Source organism: Cygnus atratus, chromosome 13 (genome assembly GCF_013377495.2).
Source record: "Cygnus atratus isolate AKBS03 ecotype Queensland, Australia chromosome 13, CAtr_DNAZoo_HiC_assembly, whole genome shotgun sequence".
NCBI classification, from domain to species: domain Eukaryota; kingdom Metazoa; phylum Chordata; class Aves; order Anseriformes; family Anatidae; genus Cygnus; species Cygnus atratus.
In genome coordinates, this window is record NC_066374.1 from 21,331,370 (window position 1) to 21,338,221 (window position 6,852).

Sequence of the window (6,852 nt, forward strand, 5' to 3'; positions counted from 1 at the left end):
CTGAGGGTCTGAGGTGAAGCTGGGTGGGATAGAGGAGCAGTGTGGCAGGTGATTACTTGAGAACACAACGATCATTTTATCCCTTTGTTTTCCCAGGTGGTGTGGGTGATACCGGCTGTACTGTTGGAGCTTGGACTCAGAGAGGAATGGGTGAGCACAACCGTATGTTGCTTCAGTGATAGTCAGCATTGCGGAGGAGGTGGGCATCAGGGCCGGTGTGCTAGTGAATGCTGGAACACAGTTTTTGCAGATGATGATAAGCCTGGCAATGGGCTGAGATGTCTCCCAGTGGCTGTGCATTTCTTGAGGTGGAGGGAATTTACCATCCAGCAATCTGAGAGCTAAGTTTAGGGGCACCTGGTATTTGCATGTGTGGAGTGGCTGATGGGAGCTGGGAGCCAGAGCAGCATGGAGCCAGCTGGCTGAATATACTTGGTGCCACTGTGAGTGTGGTTCAGGCTGGGTCACCTTCAGGCTGCTTGAGGCTGGGTCACCAGGCTAATAGAAGGAGCAGGGGGTATTTTGTAGCGTGAGTGTATGTGCCAGGCAGGACAGTTCCCATCTGTCCATCTGTCTTGTAGTGCTGCTTCTGTAGCGTGTGTTCTGTGTTATGCGCTCCTCGGGTCTCGATATCCTCCTTGCTTCTTGCACTGGACTGACTAGACTGGCAACTTGGTAGCAGCGCCAAAGGTCCTAAATGCTTGTTTTGTCATCATGGGTCTGATCCGAGCACTTCTTGTCTTGCAGTTGCAGCCTAAAGTGCAGATCTGTTTCAGGTCTTGTGCATCGTATTCAGTTTCAGATGGCATCTGTTTCCATCCTCACTCTTGCAGAAGTCATCTGGGTCGCATCAGGAGCTCTTGCTTGGGAGTTCATTTCCGAAGCATTTTTCTTATGGGGTTTGCACTCCCCATCCTTCTGGTCTCTTGTCTTAAAGGCAGGCTTTTTATGCCTCCATCATCCCAGTTCTGGCAGTTGCTTCCAGTCGCACGTTGTGACATTTGAGTCTCTCCTTGGGTCTGCTGCAGAGCACCTGTTCTGACTTGCTGTCGCTGTAGGGCTTCCCTCTGGGAGTCTTTTTTTTTTTTTTTTTTTTTTTTTGCGCCTTGTGTTCTGTGTTTTGTTCGTAATGTTTGTAGCGTGCCTGTGTGTGTGTGTGTGTGTTTGGCCTGGAGCTGTCCTGCCTGGCAGTTAGTGATGGTAGCTAACGTGGCGGTCCATCGGTGTACTAATGCATTGTCCGGACTGTTTTGGCAAAGACATCCGGTCTGCCTCTGGGCACGTACTGAAGGGCAGCTGGCACAGAGTCATCTCAGTGGTGTTTGGCAAATGTGGAGGGGGAGACTCGAGCTTGCGAGCAGCTGTTTGCATAGTGCTTGAACAGTGTGCTGGAGGAGGTCTGTTGAATCTTGAAAGCTTGCAGATGTGGTTTTGAATTTTTTTATTTTTATTTCTTTCCCCACCCCAGTAGAGGGTAAACCTTAGGAGGAACCGGTCACAGGAAAGAGCTCCTTCTGGAACTGTCAAGCACTCGGTAGGCAACCCGGTGACTGGCTTGATCTACTTCCCAGATGCTGAGGCAAGGGGGCTGCTGTTTTGAAATGATAAAATTAGAAATGGGGTCCCTTGTGTTGTTGAGGGATGGGTGCTAATGCTGGCATCTGAATGGTTATCTTCTGACTGTTTTCATTTGTTAAAGCTGAAACGCAGTGTACAACACGGGACTTCACGACCAGAGCTCCTTTTGGCAAGGTGAGTGATGAACACATGTAGCAGTTATTTTAGGGTTGCGGTTGTCACTGCACTTACTTAACTACACAAAATACAGTTAAAGTCCTGTTTATATTCCAGATGTGTTGTAGCTGGCTTAAGAGAGCAGATGGAAGCCTCTGCCTCGAGGGCAGGTGAGGGGGCAGAGTAGGGGAGCAGATGAGAGTACCTGTCCTAGCTGTGCTGCGGCTTTGGATGCTGCCGCGGCCTATGCTTTTCTTTTTCTTTCGCAGGTGCCTCGCACAGACTCAGAGGGGCTAAGCTGCACTCCTGAAGAGCAGCACGAGAAGGGCAGGCTGGTCGTGAGTGGGGTTGGAGCAGGATGGCCAAGTAGCACAAGGTGACTGCGAAGGGTATCCATCTTGCTTTGCAGGTGCAATGGCAGGCTTTCCACAGAAGTGGCTGAGGATTCGAGAAGAGGTTACAGAGCATCAAGGAGCGGCACGTGCAGTGATGGCTTCCAAAACGGTATGGTCGCTTTCTCTTCTGTTTATCAGGTGCCACAGGCAAGGTGGGCTGTGACATTAGTCTTTAGAATCGGAGCAAAGCAAGTCACATGAATGCCGCAGGGCATCTGAGAAGGGTGTTTTAACAGAAAAAGCTTGTCTGGCATGGCAGTGCCTGATGGCAATGTGTTTCCACAGGTGAAGAGGTGCCTGAAGCCCCATCCTGTCTAGCCTGCGCACACGTCGCTAAGAATGAAAGCTGATTTCCAGTAATTCAGACAGCCAAGTTACATCTCAGCCTCGAGCATCTGGGGACTGTGCCTGTGCTTTTGGGCCTGTCTGTAGCATTTGGCACCTGCATTAATACTTTCTTGGCATATGTGCAGGCTTCTGGGGCCTGTGTCTTGGGGGGAGGGTTGGGGCCAGTGTCTGGGGGGGGTGTGGAGCTGCTTGTACACCTTCGGGGCTTGCATCTTGGGGGGTGGTTGTGAGCTGCTTGTACACCTTTGGGGTCTGCAGCTGGGGGGAGGTGAGAGGTGCTTGTCTACTGTAGGTGCCCATGTTGGGGGAGTTGAGAGCTGCTTGTACACTTTTGGGACCTGTGTCTGGGGGGGTGTTGCGAGCTGCTTGTACACCGTAGGGGCCTGCAGCTGGGAGGGGTTGTGAGTTGCTTGTAGATGCTAGGGGCTTCCCTCTGTGGGGCTTTGGGGCCTGCCTCTGGGGGGATGGGGGGGTTGGGAGCTGCTTGCACACCCTTGGGGCCTGCCTCTGGGGGGGCTTGGCGTCTGCATCTGGGGAGGGGGGCGTTTCAGTTCATGGGGGGGGGTTGGGAGCTGCTTGTGGACAGTTGGGGTCTGCATCCAGGTGTGGTTGGGGCCTGCGTCTGGGGGCAGTTTGGGGCTTGCTCGTAGACTTCTGCAGCCTGCGTCTGGTGTTTGGGGGCTTTGCTGTAGTGTTTGGGGCCTGCATTTTGGCTTTGGGATGTGCTTGGGGCCTGCGTCTGGGGCTTTTCTGTAGCATTTTGGTCGCGTGTTTGTGATTTGGGGTCTGTATCCAGGGTTTTGCCTTTTTGTAGTTTTCAGCTTTGTGTCTGTTTCTTTGTTGGTTGTGTAAGGAATGGTCTAGCAATTCGTGCCTAAGGGATTTGAAGGGTTAACATTGAGGCCTGGGTTTAGGTGATAAGAGAACAAAGGGATTTCTTTAGAGAAAAAACTGCTGACTCTGCACGGACGTGCAGTAACTTCTGACATCCGGCCAAGAGACCACCAGATAAGGAGGAAGAATATGAGCCTCCCGTCCGAGCGGCCCCCAAGAGACTACCAGAGACTGATAAGCAGGCGCCCTTGGGAGGACTTTGGATTCGGGAAACCAATTATAATAACCCTGCCTCTTTTTAAAGTAGTAATAAATATGAAGTAGCCTAGGAGTATAAAAAATCAGCCGTCTTACGTAACGGGTATGCGTCTTGGTGGAGCAGAGACTCCCAGCGCACCCAGCGCTGTTTGCTTGCCTCTATTCGTTTAATAAACTGTAAACTTTGATTGCAGGCCTTTTTGGGACTCAGTCATTATAACAGTTGTCTGGGGTTAGGGGCAGTTTGGGGTTTGGATCGTTAGTCAGTGTCATTAGCGTTGGGGGTTGATATGAAGGGTTAGGGTTGTGGTTAGAGTTGTTAGGGTTAAAGGGAATAAGGATTTTAGGGTAAGGGGATCAAGGTTGTGGGAATAAAGATGTTTTTGCACGGAGTTACATCGTTTAGAGAGGGAAGGAAGGTGGTATTGAGATATGCTTGCAGTGATAAGAAAGCTTAAAAGACAACCTTGTAAAATGCAGACAACCACAATCCTTAGAGCAATTGGGTGGAAATCCCAGTGTAAGAAACATACCCACCTCAAAGAGGAAAACAGTCAAGAAAAAAAGAAAATTGACTTGTAACAGGCCAGCAGCTGTGTATTTTCTGTGAAGCACCGGATAGATTGCGAACCTGGATTACCCAGACAATGGGGAAACTGGGGAGGGTCCCGGTCAGCGAGAGGAAAAAAAAAAATTATATGAACTGTGTTATGGAACTAGTAGGTGGCTTGTGGGACGCCTGCCATTGCAATCGTGAATAAAAATGCTACTTCACTGAGATCCTTGCCTGAGCCTGTGGTATTGGTTACAGAGTGTTTCTAACAAGGTGTTAGGGTTTTAAGGTTTTAGGGCTAAGGCACTAGGGTTGGGTTTCAGGGTTAGGGTTTTCAGGGTTTAGGGTTAGGATTTTAAGGTTGTTAGGGTCGGAGTTTTAATAGTTAGGGTTTGGTGGGGTTAGGGTGTTAGGGCTTCAGAGTTTTTGGGGCTTTAGTGGTGATAGGGTTTTTAGGGTTAGGGTCTTAGGGTTTTATTTGTGGTCAGGTATTTAGGGTTAGGGTTTTAAGGTTTTAATTTTTTTTCAGGTTAAGTTATCCAGGGTTAGGGTTTTGAGGGTCTTAAGTTTTTTGGGTTAGGGGTTTTAGGCATAGGTCTTTACAGGTTTAGCGTGGTAAATGTTATTGGGTTAGGGCTGTAAGGGTTTTTAGGGTTAGGGATTTTAGGGTTAGGTTCAGGGGTTAGGGTTAGATCAGTGGGGGCCTTAGAGTTAGGGGTGAGGGTTGATAGGGGTTAGGCCTAATATTAGGGCGGAAGGCCAAAATAGGAGAGTGGGGCCCCCCTAAAAAGATTGATGGGTCGAAGCCCCAAATTAGGGGAAGGAACCTCAAAATTGTGGGGTCCCCCAAAACTGGGCAGAAGAACTCTAATATTAGGGGGAAACCCAAAAAAGGATGGTGGGGGGACTCTAAAATGGGGGGGACCCCCAAAATTGGTCGGGTCCCTTAAAATTAGGGGAGGAAGCCCCAAATTAGGGGGGATTGAACCCCCAAAGTGGGGGGAAGAACACTTAAATGGAAGTGTGCAATTCCAGAATTGAACATGGACCCCTCAACTGGGGGGGACTCCCCAAAATTGGGGGGAGACCCCCCCCATAATTGGGGTTAAAGGCCCAGAACTCGGGGGGCGAAGCCCCAAATTAAGGGAAGGAACCTCAAAAATGTGGTGAGAAGACCAAAATTTGGGGAAATAACTTTAATGTTAGGGTGGCAGGCCAAAAAACGATGGTGGGGGACCCCAAAATTGTGGGGGGCTTGGAATCGGGGGGGAATCCCCAAAATGGAGGGGGAACCCCAAAACGGGGGGGGGCGAAGCCCCAAATTAGGGGAAGGAACCCCAAAATTGTGGGGAAGAACCCTGAAATGGAGAGGTAAAAACCCAAAATTGAGGGGAAAACCCCAAAACGGAGGGAAAAAACCTCCATAAACAAAAAACTGCAGGTGGAATGTAACAGAGCAAATAATGGCGTCCTACGGCAAGCAGCGAGGCTCAATTTTCCGGAGAGTGCAGGGAAATGTAGTTGTCAGGCACTGGACTTCCGGGAGGCCATATTGGTTTCCCAGAGCATGCCGGGAGATTTAGTTCTCGGGCACTGCGCTTCCGGCAGGCCATATTGTTTTCCCGGAGCATCGCGGGAGACGTAGTTTTCCGGCACTGGGCTTCCGGGAGGCCATATTGGTTTCCCAGAGCATGCCGGGAGATTTAGTTGGAGGGCACTGGGCTTCCGGGGGCCATATTGGTTGCCCAGAGCATGCCGGGAGATGTAGTTTTCCGGCACTGGGCTTCCGGGAGGCCATATTGTTTTCCCAGTGCATGCCGGGAGACGCTGTTTTCCGGCACTGGGCTTCCGGGAGGCCATATTGGTTTCCCAGAGCATGCCGGGAGAAGTAGTTTTCCGGCACTGGGCTTCCGGGAGGCCATATTGGTTTCCCGGAGCATGCCGGGAGATGTAGTTTTCCGGCACTAGGCTTCCGGGATGCCATATTGGTTTCCCGGAGCATGCCGGGAGATGTAGTTTTCCGGCACTGGGCTTCCGGGAGGCCATATTGGATTCCCGGAGCATGCCGGGAGACGTAGTTTTCCGGCACTGGGCTTCCGGGAGGCCATATTGGATTCCCGGAGCATGCCGGGAGAGATAGTTTTCCGGCACTGGGCTTCCGGGAGGCCATATTGGTTTCCCGGAGCATGCCGGGAGATGTAGTTTTCCGGCACTAGGCTTCCGGGAGGCCATATTGGTTTCCCGGAGCATGCCGGGAGATGTAGTTTTCCGGCACTGGGCTTCCGGGAGGCCATATTGCATTCCCGGAGCATGCCGGAGACGTAGTTTTCCGGCACTGGGCTTCCGGGAGGCCATATTGGTTTCCCGGAGCATGCCGGGAGACGTAGTTTTCCGGCACTGGGCTTCCGGGAGGCCATATTGGTTTCCCGGAGCATGCCGGGAGACGTAGTTTTCCGGCACTGGGCTTCCGGGAGGCCATATTGGATTCCCGGCGCATGCCGGGAGACGTAGTTTTCCGGCACTGGGCATCGGGAGGCCATATTGGTTTCCCGGAGCATGCCGGGAGACGTAGTTTTCCGGCACTGGGCTTCCGGGAGGCCATATTGGTTTCCCGGAGCATGCCGGGAGACGTAGTTTTCCGGCACTGGGCTTCCGGGAGGCCATATTGGTTTCCCGAAGCCTTGCCGGGAGATGTAGTTTTCCGGCACCGGGCTTCCGGTAGGCCATCTT

The 6,852-nt window shown here is 51.6% G+C and overlaps 1 long non-coding RNA gene across 1 annotated transcript; it reads left to right on the plus strand.

The window, feature by feature from the left end:
• The first annotated feature begins 94 nt into the window (after positions 1-94).
• Positions 95-3,762, plus strand: LOC126913465 (uncharacterized). Its single transcript, XR_007708817.1, has 7 exons — positions 95-150; positions 1,469-1,534; positions 1,700-1,752; positions 1,852-1,904; positions 2,004-2,238; positions 2,415-2,485; positions 3,392-3,762. It is a non-coding gene; the product is annotated as an uncharacterized LOC126913465 (long non-coding RNA).
• The last annotated feature ends 3,090 nt before the right edge of the window (positions 3,763-6,852 follow it).